Below are 16,321 nucleotides of genomic sequence, written 5' to 3' on the forward strand. Positions count from 1 at the left end.
AGATATTCAAACCGGATTGTCAATTACATTAGAAGTTACCTCAATCCTTACATTCCAAACTTGATTTTAAATAAAATATAAAACAGGTTGATAGAAATAGCACGGGTTATGGAATATCTATTCTCAGCCCTAGACTCATATTTTAATTCCTCTGACAGATATTGTAGATATTCAAACCAGATTCTCAAATGCATTAGAAATTGCCTTAAGTAATTGTGTTAAGTAAAGTGTTTAAGTAACAAAAATTATTATTATTATTTTTTTAATAACAATTATAGTCAAATGAAAATGGATATATGATGATGGTGACATGTATGAATATTTGAGTTTAAATGCTTGAGTTAACATGAATTATATTTGTTGACTGTGGAAGAGATGCACAAAAGTCTATTTGTAACCAACTGATACACTTTCTATAGCATGTAAAGAAGGATGTTGTATTTGTTTTAAATTAAAATTTTAAAATAATAATAATAAAAAAAAGAAATTGCCTTAAATTCCACGACTTGATTTTTGTGTTTGGCAAGAATGATGGTGCCAAAGATAATGCAATCAAAGCTATTTATTCAGAACACACACACACACACACACACACACACACAGAAACACAGTTTTTAGTCGTTTACCGGCCTTTATCAGATAGTCCAGATAGCGATTATTTTCATTGGCAAAGGACATCCTTTTTTTTAAACGCACTCCTCAAAATAACCCTACAAGACAAGCCTTTGATATTAATCCAGGTTAATATATTAAGAAAGATGGGATTACTTCACATCTCTTGCCACAAAAACCAGTTAATGCAATTACTGTTGCCGAACTCAAGAGTACCGTAATAATGTATACAGAAGAAGCAATCATATTATTTCAGATTGCTACAGTAATATATTTTGACAAAATGCCTGCATAAACAGGTAGCCCTTGACTTAAAAATCATTCATTTAGTGACGAAGTTACAATGGAACTGGAAAAAGTGAGCTATAACTGTTCTTCACATTTATGACCATTGCAGAAACACCTTTGATCACGTGACCAAGATTCAGACGCTTGGCAACTGACTCATATTTACGACAGTTGCAGCGTCCTGTGGCCCATGCGATCCAGTGGTAGGATTCAAAGTTTTTTATTATCGGTTCTGTAGGCGTGGCTTGGTGGGCGTGGCAGGGGAAGGATGCTGCAAAATCCCCATTCTCTCCTGATCAGCTGGGACTTGGGAAGCAGAGAAGAGATGCGGTTGCGGCAGGTTCACTACTGCTGGTTCGCTCGTGGCCGCACCACACGCGTGCATGATGTGCATTGTGCACACATCGCAGTACAATAAAATTGCTTTGCGCATGTGCAGAAGCAAAAAACAAGATGAGAACTGATTCAGGGACGTGGCAGGCCTGGGTCGCTGCCAGTTCCAGCGACCCAGGCCACCAAAACTCTACCGGTTTGGCCGAACCGGTCCAAACCGGTAGGAACCCACCCCTGGGGCGGGGCCAGCCAGAGGTGGCATTTACCAGTTCTCTGAAATACCCAAAATTTCCACTACTGGTTCTCCAGAACAGGCCAGAACCTGCTGAATCCCACCTCTGATGTGATCCCCTTTTGTGACCTTCTGGCACGCAAAGTCAATGGGGAAGTCAGATTCACATTATAACCGTGTAACTAATTTAATGGCTGCCATGATTTGTTTAATAACTGTGGCAAGAAAAGGTCATGTAATAGGGCAAACCAGAGGTGGTATTCAGCTGGTTCAGATCGGTTTGCTATCGTGGGGGGTGAGCCACCCATCCACCCGGCTCGATGCCGTCCTATTTAGGCACATTTTTTAGGCTGGGCGCATGCATGGAAGGCTGGGCACATGTGTGGAAGGGGTGCATGCGCCAGTGAAGTGAGCACGCAGAGGCGAAGCAAGCGGGAAAGTGCGCAGCGAACCAGTTGCAATAAAATGTGAAGCCCATCGCTGGGGCAAACCTATTTAGCAACATAAATTTTGGGCTCAATTTTGGTTGTACATCTGAGGACTTCTCATTTTAAGAAGAAAACATTTCAGCTTTCAGCTATCAATGCTACCAGACGCTATCAAAAAGCCAAGTGGATAATTATAATGATATGCTCCTTAAGCCAAGACACTCCCCTGCATTCCAGCTTAACCCTGAATCTTCTGAAACGATAAAAGGTAGTGTCCAGCGAATGTATTTGGCAGAGTTTCCCGGGGAACAGCCATTTTGTCTGTCACTGTAAAACAACAGTAGAACTTGACAACATTAGCAAGTCTACTTCTGGTGAAATTACTCATGGCTTGAAATTACCATTATGAGACAATTCTTTCCCAAAGAAAATATGTATCCTAGAACAAGAGATCTGTAGAGAAAAGCAAAGATGCTTTTTTTCCCCTCAAGAGGCAACTGGACTTTCTCATTTTTCTTTGAAGATGTTTCGCTTGTCATCCAAGAAGCCTCTTCAGCTCTGACTGGATAGCAAAAAAATAGAAGGATTTGTACTCCTTGCTGACAGCTGAATATAAATCCTTCCGTTCTCCATTTTCCTGTCAGAACTGAAGAAGATTCTTGAATGAGATGCGAAATGTCTGCAAAAAAAAAAAAGTCCCAAAAAAGCACCTTTGGGTATCCTAGAACAGTTGTATTCACCATGGACCCCCCCCTTTAAATACCCTTTGTGGCCACGGACCCTCAAGACTTGACTCAAGATTTAAAGCATAACATTTCTTCAAGCCTTCGCGAAACCCCTGGGATGACATCGCATCTCCTCAAGGGTCTATGGACCATAGGTTGAGAACTACTGTCCTAGAAGCTGAAGAATTACAACAAATATCAGGGGGTCTGCAGAGGTCCCGCCTCCATCTCAGAGGAACACAACCCCAACCAAGCACCCCAGACCTCCCCAAGACACACATGCACACCACAACCAGAAACCAGAGATGGTTTGCACCCATCCAAAGCAAGGGACTGAGTTACTTGGCATTAAATTCACAGATTTTCTGGATAAACATTTAAACTGAACAGCGGGGACAGAGAATTAATTGATACAGAACATTTCTGTCCCCAGCAATCTAAAACTCATAGGGTTATCAGTGCATGTAACATAGATGTCTGTGCGGGTAAGATGGTATGGCACTCACTATTAAATGCTTGGTTTTGCTTGACAGCAGGAGTGATAATCTTACTATCACTCCTGCTGTCAAGCAAAACCAAGCATTTAATAGGAGTGCCATACCATGTGCATGAATCATACAAGTGGCAAGAAAATAGGGGCAGTCAGGCAGTAGACAGTAAACACAGGGTCAATCAAAATGGATTCAAATGTCTATACACCAATGCACAGAGTATGAGGAATAAACAGGGTGAATTAGAAATTCAAGTAGATGAGGGCAGATATGATATTGTTGCCATTACAGAAACTTGGTGGGATGAAACCCACAAATGGAACATATAGCTAGAAGGATTTCAATTATTTAAAAGAAATAGACCAAATAAAAGAGGATGTGGAGTTGCAGTATATATAAGAAATAACTACATCTCTACAGAAATAGTGCACAACAATGATGAGAACTATCTTGAATGCATTTGGTTCAATATTAAAGGTTGGGGGGGGATGACATTGTCACAGGTCTATACTACAGGCCACCCAACCAAGCAGAGGAAGTAGATAAACTTTTTGCTAGTCAGCTAACTAAGGTATGTAGGAAACACACCACAATAGTAATGGGGGATTTTAACTACCCTGACATCAACTGGGAAACAAACTCTGCACCAAGTGAAGATCCAACAGATTCTAATGAACCTAGCAGACAACTTTGTTTCCCAAAAAGTAGAGAAGGGAACAAGGGGACCGACCATATTAGACTTAATTCTCACTAACAGAGAGGAAATGATAGAAGGTGTTGAAGCCATAGGAACCCTGGGGGCAGGTGACCATGCAATATTGGAATTCAACATTATGCAAACACAAGTAGTAGAACAAAGTCAAACTAGAGTCTTGGATTTTAAGAAAGCTAATTTCAATAAACTTAGAGAGAACTTGGGAAGGATTTCATGGATGAAAATCCTCAAGGGGAAAACAACTCAAGAAGCTTGGGAAATTTTGAAAATGAGATTACAAAAGCTCAGTCTAATACAATACCAATGAAGAAGAAAAATAACAGCTCCCAAAAGAAACCAGCATGGCTGCATAAAGAACTCTCTGAAAAATTGAAAGGCAAAAAAGTTAAGTATAAAAAGTGGAAAGAGGGGGACATAACTAAGGCAGAATATCAGCAAATAGCCCGAGCCTGTAAAGATGAAGTAAGGAAAGCTAAGGCTCACAATGAAGAAAGGCTTGCCCCAAAAGTAAAAAATAACCAAAAAAGCTTCTTCTAACATGTTAAAAACAAGAAAAAGGTTAAGGAAACAAGTGATCCATTGCTGGGAGAAAGTGGCAAGAAGGTGACAAGAAACAGGGAGAAAGCAGAACTATTTAACTCATTTTTTGCATCTGTCTTTACACAAAGGGATAAAACAGTCCAACCTATCAAAAACAGCACCACAAAAATCAGATTAGGAACACAAATTGAAATAGGGAAGAAAATGGTAAGTGAGCACCTGTCTACCCTAGACGAGTTCAAATCACCAGGACCGGAAGGAGAGGGCTTATTTTAGCACATGCGCTCAAAAGCCTGATTGGCCTTATTATCTGGGGAGGTCTTATTTTCAGGGAAACAGGGTATATTTTTATTGTTTTATATCACACATTCCATTTCTATATTGAACAGTGTGTTTCTAAGTGTCCAACATGTTAAAATATAAACATCATAATCATTATAATCATGTACATATAGACATATATGTGTTATTGAAAAGTATACTATCTTCCATTAAAAATATCAATTATGTAACCATCAAAATATGTACTAAGAATTTTTCTTCTTTCTCATGCAGTCCTTATTTCACATAAATCTACTCATCTAACCTCTGTATCTGTCAGCTAACCATTTGCAGAAAGGTTCCCATGTCACAAAATATTCTGAATCTTCTTTTTCTTTGATTTTTAAGGTTAACTTATCCTTTTCTGTACATTCCATATTTTTTTTTATTATATTATCATCTGTAGGGGTTTGACATCGAGTCTTTATAGATTAGCCCTTGGGCCATGTCAAAGTGTAAAGTTCCAGGAACAAATTATTACCAAAATTTGATAAAAGCAATATAAAATGGAATTGGATAAAATACAATTTAAAATGGAATTGGAATAAAATACGATTTAAAATGGAATTGGAATAGAATAAAATAATTTAAGATATAGACAGAATATGATAAAATTATATTTCAGTGTCACCCTTACAATCTACCCCAATCAGTCCCACGTATGCAGATCTCGACCGAACCATTTTGTTTAAGTACTTGTGCTGTGTTAAATGTTACTTCCCAGTTCTGGCTGCACATAAAGTAAGTTGCTTTGATATGGGAATCCCAATGGGTCATTCATATGGTATATGGACCAAGATGCCTATCTCTCACCCCCTTATACAACCTGTAGGGTTTCTGCATTTTTCCAGTATTGTGCATATAATTATGAGGTTGATTATTTTAACATTTTATCTCTACACCACCCAGAGTTTCTCAGTGCAGGAGAGATGGGTTTCTAAACTTAATCAACCACAGAATGCAAAGAGACCTTGAATCAACTCCCTTTGAGATAACCTAATCTTAAGGACACCTCGAAAGCCACAAGCCTTGCGCTCAGCATAAAGAAGTTCCTTGGAGCAGGAGAAAAAATATAATGATGTCATTCCATCTCCCCACCTTCCTCTACTTCTCAGAGCAACCTTTAATTAATTCTACTTTATAATGCCTTGGTAAGGCCACAGTTGGAATATTGTGTTCAGTTTCGGTTACCACGATGTAAAAAAAGATGTAGAGCCTCTAGAAAGAGTGCAGAGAAGAGCAACAAAGATGATTGGGGGACTGGAGCCTAAAACATATGAAGAACGGTTGCATATCTAGTTTAATGAAAAGAAGGACTAGGGGAGACATGATAACAATCTTCCAATATCTCAGAGGTTGCCACAAAGAAGAGGCAGTCAAGCTATTCTCCAAAGCACCAGAGTTCAGGACAAGAACAATGGGTGGAAATTAATCAAGGAGAGAAGCAACTTAGAACTAATGAGAAATTTTCTGACAATGAGAACAATTAATCAGTGGAACAGCTTGCCTCCAGAAGTTGTGAATGCTCCAACCCTGGAAGTTTTTAAGATGATGTTGGATAACCATTTGTCTGAAGTGGTGTAGGGTTTCCTGTCTGAACAGGGGGTTGGGCTAGAAGACCTCCAAGGTCCCTTCCAACTCTGTTATTCTATTCTATTCTTTGCAACTTGATTCTCCCAGTTGGGGAATTCCCAGTTGGGGAATTCTGAAGAAGACATGTCTTAAAGTTGTCACCCCTGTCTTAGAGTAAATGTTAAAGAAGGGGGGGGGGAGGAATCACACACTTGCAGAGCTTTGCTGATGCAATCCCGTTTCCTGCCTTTGCCTCCCTGCAGAAAAAAGGATGACATCACCCTCTCTTTATCTTTGCCCTTCAGTTGTTATGCAGAAGTCAGCTCCTCTTCCCTTGCACAGAAAGGCAAAAAAAGATAAAAGGCCAGCGAACGTTTGCCTCAAAGATAAACATATTAAAATTGTTGCTAACTGTTCAGGAGCAAACTTCACCCCTTTGTGCTTGGGATTGCTTCAAAGTGAATCGTAACTGGCTAAATAAGCCTGCTTTCCTTTTACAAAATGCTGCATGGGGATTCTACTGGCCAGGGAAGTTATAGTACCATTCAGCATTCTATGTGAACCCAACTAATTGTAGCTTCGTCAACACACCTGTTTTATGAGATTTAGTACAGGCAGACTAAAGACTGAGAGGCTGCCACAAAGAAGAGGGAGTCAAGCTATTCTCCAAAGCACCTGAGGGTAAGACAGTGGATTTCCAGTGATTAGTGGAAACTAATCAAAGAGAGAAGCAACTTAGAACTAAGGAGAAATTTCCTGACAGTTAGAAGAATTAATCAGTGGAACAACTTGCCTCCAGAAGCTGTAAATGCTCCAACACTGGAAGTTTTTAAGAAGATGTTGGATAACCATTTGTCTGAAGTGGTGTAGGGTTTCCTGCCTAAGCAGGAGGTTGGACTAGAAGACCTCCAAGGTCCCTTCCAACTCTGTTGTTATATATTATATATTAAAAGTGTTTCCCAACCTCAGTCACTTTTAGCTGCACGGATTCCAACTCCCAGAAATTCCAACTACCTTTTGGAAAAAGCACCTTTGGGACAATCAGGACCTGGGTGATTGAGAATCTCTGTAGACATTTGGCAATACAGAAAAGTGGACCTTAGCCACTAATATTGATGTTAACCATGCTGTCTAGGAATTATAGGAGATGTAATCTCAACACAGGGTGGCTCAGTGGTTAAGATGCTGAACTTGTCAATCAGAAAGGTCGGCAGTTCGGTGGTTCGAATCCCTAGTGATGCGTAACAGAATGAGCTCCCGTTACTTGTCCCAGCTTCTGCCAACCTAGCAATTCGAAAGCATGTAAAAAATGCAAGTAGAAAAATAGGGACCACCTTTGTTGGGAAGGTAACAGCGTTCCGTGCACCTTCGGCGTTTAGTCATGCTGGCCACATGACCATGGAAATGTCTCTTCGGCTTTGAAACAGAGATGAGTACCGCCCTCTAGAGTCGGGAATGACTAGCACATATGTGTATGGGGAACCATTATCTTTAATCCTAACACAAGGAGAACAGCTTGGGGGGAGATAACCTACTCTAAGACAGAGGAATCTTCTTCAGTTAATGCCAACGCAGTTCGGGTATGGCATGGGACAAGGAGATAAGGATAAGAAAACGGTCATTTAATGAAACTCGGGGGGGGGGGATGAAATTCAACACAAATAAAAACACGGAGGACACTTAAGGGGAGCTGTTGAAGGATGTCAGCGTGGCCTTTTCTTTAAATACTCTAAGAAATCAAACACAGCTGCAGAGTAGCAGCACAGGAAAAAACACCATGAAGTGGAAAATATTCATGTCAAAGTGAAAGTGAGAAGAAAACAAACATATCGATGTATTTCACAACCCGGGTAAGGTGTGTACATCACACACAGTCACACAACAAAAGAGCGACAGCCACAGTGGTGGGTTGCAGGCGGTACACCCCAGTATGGGTGTACCAGAGCCTGCCCGAAGTACCGGGTACCGTTCCGGTACGGTCCTCCAGAGGGCCCACCTGAGCTCCTTACCTGTCCTTTAACCCAGTGTTTCTCAACCTTGGCAACTTGAAGATGTCCGGACTTCAACTCCCAGAATTCCCCAGCCAGCGAATGCTGGCTGGGGAATTCTGGGAGTTGAAGTCCGGACATCTTCAAGTTGCCAAGGTTGAGAAACACTGCTTTAACCCTTTGGCACTTCCGCGCATGGCTCTCATGATGTCGCAAGCAGGTACGATGTGTGTACGTGCGGGCCACACACGTCCATGTGGGCGACACCGGGCCCGTTTCAACCGTACTGGTTGGAACGGGATCCGGAACCCACCACTCGACAGGCATTAGCGCTTTGACAAATAAAAACAAGCCGAACCGTTTTGAAAAAGATTGTCAAGTAAGCAGGAAGCCCTTCATGGCAAACAAGTCAGACGTAAAAAAAAGCACTGTCCCTTTCTCAACGTTTACTAGAGGATTAGGAAGCTATGCAGAGGATCAACTCTGCAATAAGGAATCTCCCCCATTTTTACAAGATGTTAGTTTTTAACTCCGACTCAAGGAAGGAAGGGCCAAAAGCAGCCTACTTCCCTTAAATAGACTTTCTAGAAGAATGTCTATGGAGACTCTCAGTCATCCAAGATCATGGTTGTCCCAAAGGTACTTTTTCCAAAAGTAGCTAGATTTTGGTTTTCCTTGAAGATGTTTCGCTTCTCATCCAAGAACCTTCTTTTAGTTCACCACCATTCAGTCAGAACTGTAGAAGCTTCTTGGATGAGAAGCGAAACATCTTCAAGGAAAAACAAAGTCCAGTTGCCTTTGGAAAAAGCACCTTTGGGACTTTCTGGAATCGCTTTGAACAATTTTGCTCTTTTTTTCTAAGTTGGCCAGACTTAATAAATCAGAATGTGTCAGAGGAGAACAGAATATAGAATGGAATGGACTAGAATAACAGAGTTGGAAGGAACCTTAGAGGTCTTCTAGTCCAACCCCCTGCTTAGGCAGGAAACTTTCCACTACTTCAGAAAAATGGCTATCCAACATCTTCTTAAAAACCTCCAGTGTTGGAGCATTTACAACATCTGGAGGCAAGTTGTTCCACTGATTAACTGATATCTTGTTAATAGAAAATAAGCAACTTGGGAAGAAAAACACGTTCGGGTGTGGGGTTTTGTTTAGCCTGGAGAAGTGATGAGAGGATTTTAGCTGTCTTCAAGTCCAAAACTTATAACAATTCTCTCAGTGACTATTCCAAGTTACAACAGTACTGGAAAAAAGTGTCTTATGACCATTTTTCACATTTACAGCAACAATTGCAGCCTCCTCCTTTGCTACATGATCAAAATTCAGAGGTTTGGCAACTGACTCGTATTTATGATGGTTGCAGTGCCCAGGGATCATGTGATCCTCATTGGGGACCCTCAGACTACAAAGTCCAACCCCCTGCCTAGGCAGGAAACCCTATACCGTTTCTGACAAATGTCTATCCAACATCTTCTTAAAGACTTCCAGTGTTGGGGCATTCACAACTTCTGGAGGCAAGTTGTTCCACTGATTAATTGTTCTGTCAGGAAATTTCTCCTCAGTTCTAAGTTGCTTCTCTCCTTGATTAGTTTCCACCCATTGCTTCTTGTTCTGCCCTCAGGTACTTTGGAGAATAGTTTAACTCCCTCTTCTTTGTGGCAACCCCTGAGATATTGGAAGACTGCTATCATGTCTCCCTTAGTCCTTCTTTTCATTAAACTAGCCATGCCCAGTTCCTGCAACCGTTCTTCATATGTTTTAGCCTCCAGTCCCCTAATCCTCTTGGTTGCTCTTCCCCTGCACTCTTTCTTCTCAAAACTCTCCTCTTAGCTTGATCCCACATCCTCTCAGGCCCTTGTTATATCCCATCTTTGTTTTATCTGCTTACTTTCTAACACCTTATCCAAGTCATTTACAAATATGCTGAAGAATGCATGGTCTGAAACCATGCTCTATAGCAGTGATGGCTAAACTTTTTGTCGTTGCGTGCCAAAAACGTGTGTGCCTGCACCCATAATGCAATGTGCGCGTGACACCTCCTGTGCACCATCCCCTGCGCATGCATGTATGACCTCCCCACACTCTCCCCGCACATGCCCTTGCAACTGCCCACCACCCATTTTGGGCCTAGAAAGCCTCCCTACAGCCCCCTGGGAGCAAAAACAGGATGCAGTGGAGGGGGGGCGTGCCCCTGCACTCCCCCCTTTCCTTCACGCATGGACATGACCCCCCTCCCCCATGCATATCTCCCACATGTGCCCCACACACACATGCGCAGCAGAGACCTAAAAATTAGCTGGCCAGCGGAAGGTGTGCGCACATGCACAGTGGAACTGAGCTGGAGCAATGGCTTGCGTGCCCGCAGAGGCCTCTGCGTGCCACCTGTGGTACGCATGCCATAGGTTTGCCATCATGGCTCTATAGCAATGTTTCTCAACCTTGGCAACTTTAAGGTGTGCGAAGTTTAACTCCCAGTGCTGGTGAGTTTACAGGTCTGTGGACTAAATTGAGAAACTGACAAAAAAAAAAAATCTTAAAAGGAAAGAGTGAATTAGTCACTAGGAGTCAAGTATAATTGCTCACTGATGAAGTATCTGTAAACTTGTAACGTGCGTAATCTTCCCTTATTCCCTGCTTATCTTACTATTTAGATCTTACATCAGTTAAAACCACCCACGCATCTAATGAAATAAACCACTGTTCACAAAAGCTCACACCTTTTAATGAATTGTGTTAATATGAAACCAAACACTTTCCAATTTTAAACTCAAGGGAGACTTTATGTTTGTCAGATAAGTGTGGAGAAAAAAACCCCAATGTATTTCCTTACGTTCTTTACTGACCACCACCGATCTTAGATGACTGATGAGCAAATAAATGAAGCCACTAATTATCTAGCAGGGTCGTGACCCTAACCATGCCAAGCCCTTTGCTGTTGTGCATGTGATGGAATCCTAGCTGCTTCCTGGAGAGCACCTGATTGTGTAAAACAAGGAGGGCATCAAATCACGCTGCTCTACCTTGTTAAATTTTAACAGAAAGTCTGGCTGCAGAAATTCAAGGCTCTTTTAGTAGAGTCCCTTAAAAGGAATCAATCAGCAAGCATTTAGACTGCCTTGGGCCATTCCCATTTGAGCCTTGCCTATTACTTTGAGCCAGCACAACAATGAAATAAATCACTAGCATAGTTGCATCTACTTCCTTCTCCAATTAGATTGTACATAAAACCGTCAAACAATTGTCTATTTCATTTGTATGTTACCAAAAGGTAGTGTAATTCAGTTTCCCAAGACACAAACTACCCGCAACATTCTAAACAAGTATGAGTATGAGCAAATTTACAGGCACACACAATTTAAACTAAACAAACTGCAATTTGAGTCTGGGAATGCTTTGTGAAATCTAGGTGTGGGATCAGAATTTAACTTAGAATAGAATAACAGAGTTGGAAGGGACCTTGGAGGTCTTCTAGTCCAACCCCCTGCTCAGGCAGCAAACCTTGCTCTACCATTTCAGAAAAATGGTTATCCAACATCTTCTTAAAAACTTCCACTGTTGGAGAATTCACAACTTCTGGAGGCAAGTTGTTCCATGGTTAATTGTTCTAACTGTCAGGAAATTTCTTGAGTGAACACAGAGACACCATCCTAAAATCTGTACATCAGTTAAAGCCAAGCAGCTTCACCCACATATTCAATTCTAGATAACTGGGTTAATTCTGCAAACCACAGGAGAGTCATAAATAGCACGTCAGGAAAACAAGAGTACAGTACATAATTCTATAGTTTACCTGGGAATTCAGTTATTTCATGAAACTAGGATTTATTTAGTTGAGCTTTGTTACATGAACCTAGCGAGTCAAAACCAAATTGATAAAATCCACGTTCTAAATTATTCAGAAATTAGTCCTCCAAAAAACTGGCATAAAAGTAATAATCTGAAATCCATCACCAATAAATTTGATTCAGCACCAATTTAATCACTGCTTAGCTTACTGAATGCATTGCTTTTGAATTCAAATATTTTATTAGTTTATTGAAATATAAAATACAGAAGGACAAAGAAAAATGAAAATAAGGGGAAAATAAAAAGGAAAGAGAAAAAAGTGTAAAATAAGGGGGGAATGAAAAAAACACCATTGACTTCCAACTCCTTTTGATGCAGGAGAATAACGTAAAACTTCAACTTTTACACATATAAATATATTATCTATTACTATAACAAACCTACATAATTAGCAAAACCCAACTGAATGCGTTGCTGGGTGATTGAAGCAAATCAACTGATTTCTAAGATTTCCATCTGCTGTTAACCAGAATGATATTTATTAAATCTGCTTGCCCGCCATCTTAAGCCCTAATGTTAAGCAGATCCATATTTCTTTTCAGTGAAGTTTCAATGTAAAAGTGATCCACTGATTTTGTCCCTAAAAACTATCACTTTCAACAGCTAATAATCAATACTGAAATTTTCCCTAGCAATCCAGGTGACCATAAATAATCGATAAACATTCTAACAATCTGGAAAGCAAAATATCCAAGTGCAAACTGAAGGCATCCAAAATTTAAAAAGTTTAGTAGCATCTTTTAAGATTAGCACAAAACACATATTAATATAAGGCACAAACTTTACTAAGCTGTCACTCACTGCATCAGACATCTGGAAGGGTCCTAATTGATTTAGGATTTAAGGATGAGGATGATGAGGCAAGGAAAAGAAAAGAAAATGTAGGTGAAAGTTCCATGGAGAAAATTATAAGTCACGGTTTATAATTGTATATCAATGCTCTCAAAAGCAGCAATTCTAATGGGACTTCACTGCAAACACGACTGAACTGTAATTATTTTTGGTGTAGTTCAGCGGTGGAAGCCGATTCACTGTTACCCAGTACAAATATATACAAGATTGCAGCTTTCAGTTAAAACCTGGCAAGTAAAAAAGGAGAAAAAACGTGCGTTAGCAAATATCGTCTGCACTCAGGAGTGCAGTATTGCTTGCCGTTGCATCATAAAGGAGAGAAAGGGGAGGTTCCCAGCAGCCAGGTCTGGGATGAAGAGAGGCTTCAAGGGAGGATCCAGAATCAGGGGGCTTTCCATCTTGGAGTTTCCAAAATCCCAGGCAGCAAATCTGCTGTCAGCCCTCACGGTTTGCATTGTTTGCCCCTACAATGTGAAGTTCGTTCACACGGCTTCTAACTTAGCCCAGCACCACAAATCAGTTGGGGGGGGGGGTTGTCTCTCCAGTCAGAAGGGGGAGGGGAGCAAATTTTCTTCTGGATTTGGGTATCCAGGAAAAAAAAAAAGCCATCGCGTGGGCGTCTCTCCTTTCACTTTAGTTGAATGTGTTTGCAAACAATGAAAGTGCAGGCCAGGAATTTTTATGCAGGACAGAATTGCATTCTTGAGGCACTGTTAACACTCTCAGACTAACAGGTTCCTGCAAGGCTCTTGCAGCACCTGGATACACCCCCTTTTCCTAAGCCTCTTCAAACACCCTGGATTAGGCCTCTGTTAGCCGGTTCTTATCAACCCAGATGTCCTTCTCCCAAAACATCCTAGGAGTAGGTCTATGGAGATCCTCAATAATCCAGGTCATGGTTGTCCCAAGGGTGCTTCCCCCCCCCCCCAAAAGGCAACTGGACTTTCTTGGGTTTTTTTTCTTTAAAAAAATAACTTTTCACCTTTGGTGCAAGAAGGTTCTTCAGGTCTGAAAGTCTTTAACAACAACAACAACAACAACTACTACTACTACTACTACTACTACTACTACTACTACTACTACTACTACTGCCATGGAAGCGAAGATACAATACTACTACTACTAATAATAATAATGCCATGGAAGTGAAGATACAATACTACTACTACTACTACTACTACTACTACTACTACTACTACTACTACTACTACTAATGCCATGGAAGCAAAGATACAATAATCCACTGACAACCCAAACTGGCGACTTTGCAATAACAAAGATGAAACTATTTCACATTTAATATGTGAATGCAGCAAAATCACACAAACTGATTACAAAGCTAGAGATGACCGAGTTGCTAAATTAATCCACTGGTCATTATGTAAAAAATATGATTTACCTATATCCAGAAAGTCATGGGAACATAAAGTGGAAAAAGTTATCGAAAATGAGAAGGTGAAGATCTTGTGGGATACAAACGTATCGTCATTTGGAGCACAACACACAAGATATCAGGGTTGTGGAGGGCCAAAGTGTACAGTTTATTAATATTGCTATTCCTGGAGATGCCATTCGAAGAAAAAGAACTAGAAAAAATCATGAAATATCATGACCTGGCCATCGAAACTACCGGCTATGGATGAAGCACGTAACAGTGATACCCATTGTCATCAGGACACTTGGCACCATGTCCAAGAATTTTACAAGATACACCCACAAATTGCAGCTTCCTGCAATAACACCAGCGGAACTGCAAAAAACTGCGCTACTCGGAAGGTCTTATATTTTAAGAAGGTCCTTGGTTGATACCTAGGATGCTGTCAGCAAACTGTATCAACCATTAGCACCAGTTACTGGTATTTGTGATGCATTTTTGAATGTTCAGTTGGCTGTGATTCATGTTTAATGAATAAAGTATATAATAACAAGTTGATACCTAGGATGCTGGCAGCAGCCTGTATCAACCATCAATGCCAGTAAATTATATTTGTGATACATTTTTAAATGTTCAGTTGATTTGAGTTTCATGTTTAATGACTCAAAGTATAATCACCATCATCCCAAGTCCAGTTGTCTTTGGGACACCCAGGAGTGGGAAAAGTGCAGGAATGTCGTTCCTGCCTTAACATTGAGTCACTTGAGAACACCGTTCGTTAAGGGAAGGTTGGGAAAAATGCGGGGACGATCCCTTCCTTTGCTTCATAGTCCAGCCGAGGTTTTGCTTCGCCTTGCAGGCTTTCAAAGTCACGTGTGAACACCCGGTCTTTGCTTTGGAGCACCAAAACTTTCCCATCTTGCGGGTCGGACGCCCGTAACTCGCACCATCCCAAATCCACGCGCGCGACAGGAAACAGCCCGGCTACAGTACAATACACGAAGTCCACGGAAACGTCAATCGCGCCGGGTTACAATTGCAATGCCAGCGAAGCAGTCGCGCTTCTGGAAGGAAAAGGTACTTGCCCGGACATGTTCGGCATCGAAGCGAGGGTCTTTCCCCTACAGGGCGATCGACCCGACCACCTCTCCCACCCACCCCCGCCTCTCTCTCTCTCTCTCTCTCTCACACACACACACACACACACACACACACACACAAACAAAAACAAAAACACGGCCGGAGACATCCCCGTACAAGTTTTAGAGCGCCCCTCCCCCGATCCCTCCCTTCAGGGCTGTCTCAATTGCTGGGCCTGATGGGTCCTTCCCGTGGGCTCCACGGGCAAAGGGGCCCTATACTAATCCTTCAATTAACCCTTCAATGCACCTTGTGCTATTTCATAGAAATACAACGACATATTTATGGCATATTATTGCATTTTTTTCCCATCAATACTAACGTGCATTAATAGAAATTAACACTGATAAGCGCACCGGCGTGCTTAACGTCCCTGTCCTACTGTCCCCCATTTATTTGTCCCTATTTCCTTCCTTCTTGTTCATGTTTATCCTTATTCCTGTTATCTTGTACATGAGTGGCAAACTAACTAACTAACTCACTCACTCACTCACTCACTCACTCACTCAAGCAATAAAATAACTATAGTTTCATTTTACCGACTATTTACATTTTTATTCCTGCGACTAGTGATCGTAGCCCCCCCCCCCCAGTTATACCTCTTTGCCCGGGGCCCATAATGCTGTTAAGACGCCCCCCCCCACCCAGTTTTCCTAAGGCCACCGCGTCGCCTCCTTCTCCCGGGGACTCCTCCCGGGGAGGGGAAGGGACGCGCGTGGATCTGGACGCGCACCTTCCAAACGCCGGGAGATCCGTGGAATACAGAAAAAAGTAAGACACTTTTTCGCGAGTGGGCGGAGGGGAAATAGGTAGGCACCTTCCCGCAGGTAGGCAAGCCCGAAGCGCCGGCGCCGCTGGGG

General features: G+C 41.6%; 1 protein-coding gene across 2 annotated transcripts in view; it reads right to left on the reverse strand.

Annotated features, from left to right (window-relative positions):
• LOC106548010 (tumor necrosis factor receptor superfamily member 10B) overlaps positions 1 to 16,321 on the reverse strand; it is a 44,104-nt gene that overhangs the window by 27,482 nt on the left and 301 nt on the right. The window lies entirely within an intron of this gene.

This window comes from Thamnophis sirtalis, unplaced genomic scaffold, assembly GCF_051295495.1.
Source record: "Thamnophis sirtalis isolate CommonGarterSnake01/CBP01778 unplaced genomic scaffold, rThaSir2_p1.2 scaffold_2, whole genome shotgun sequence".
In the NCBI taxonomy this organism is placed as follows: Eukaryota; Metazoa; Chordata; class Lepidosauria; order Squamata; family Natricidae; genus Thamnophis; species Thamnophis sirtalis.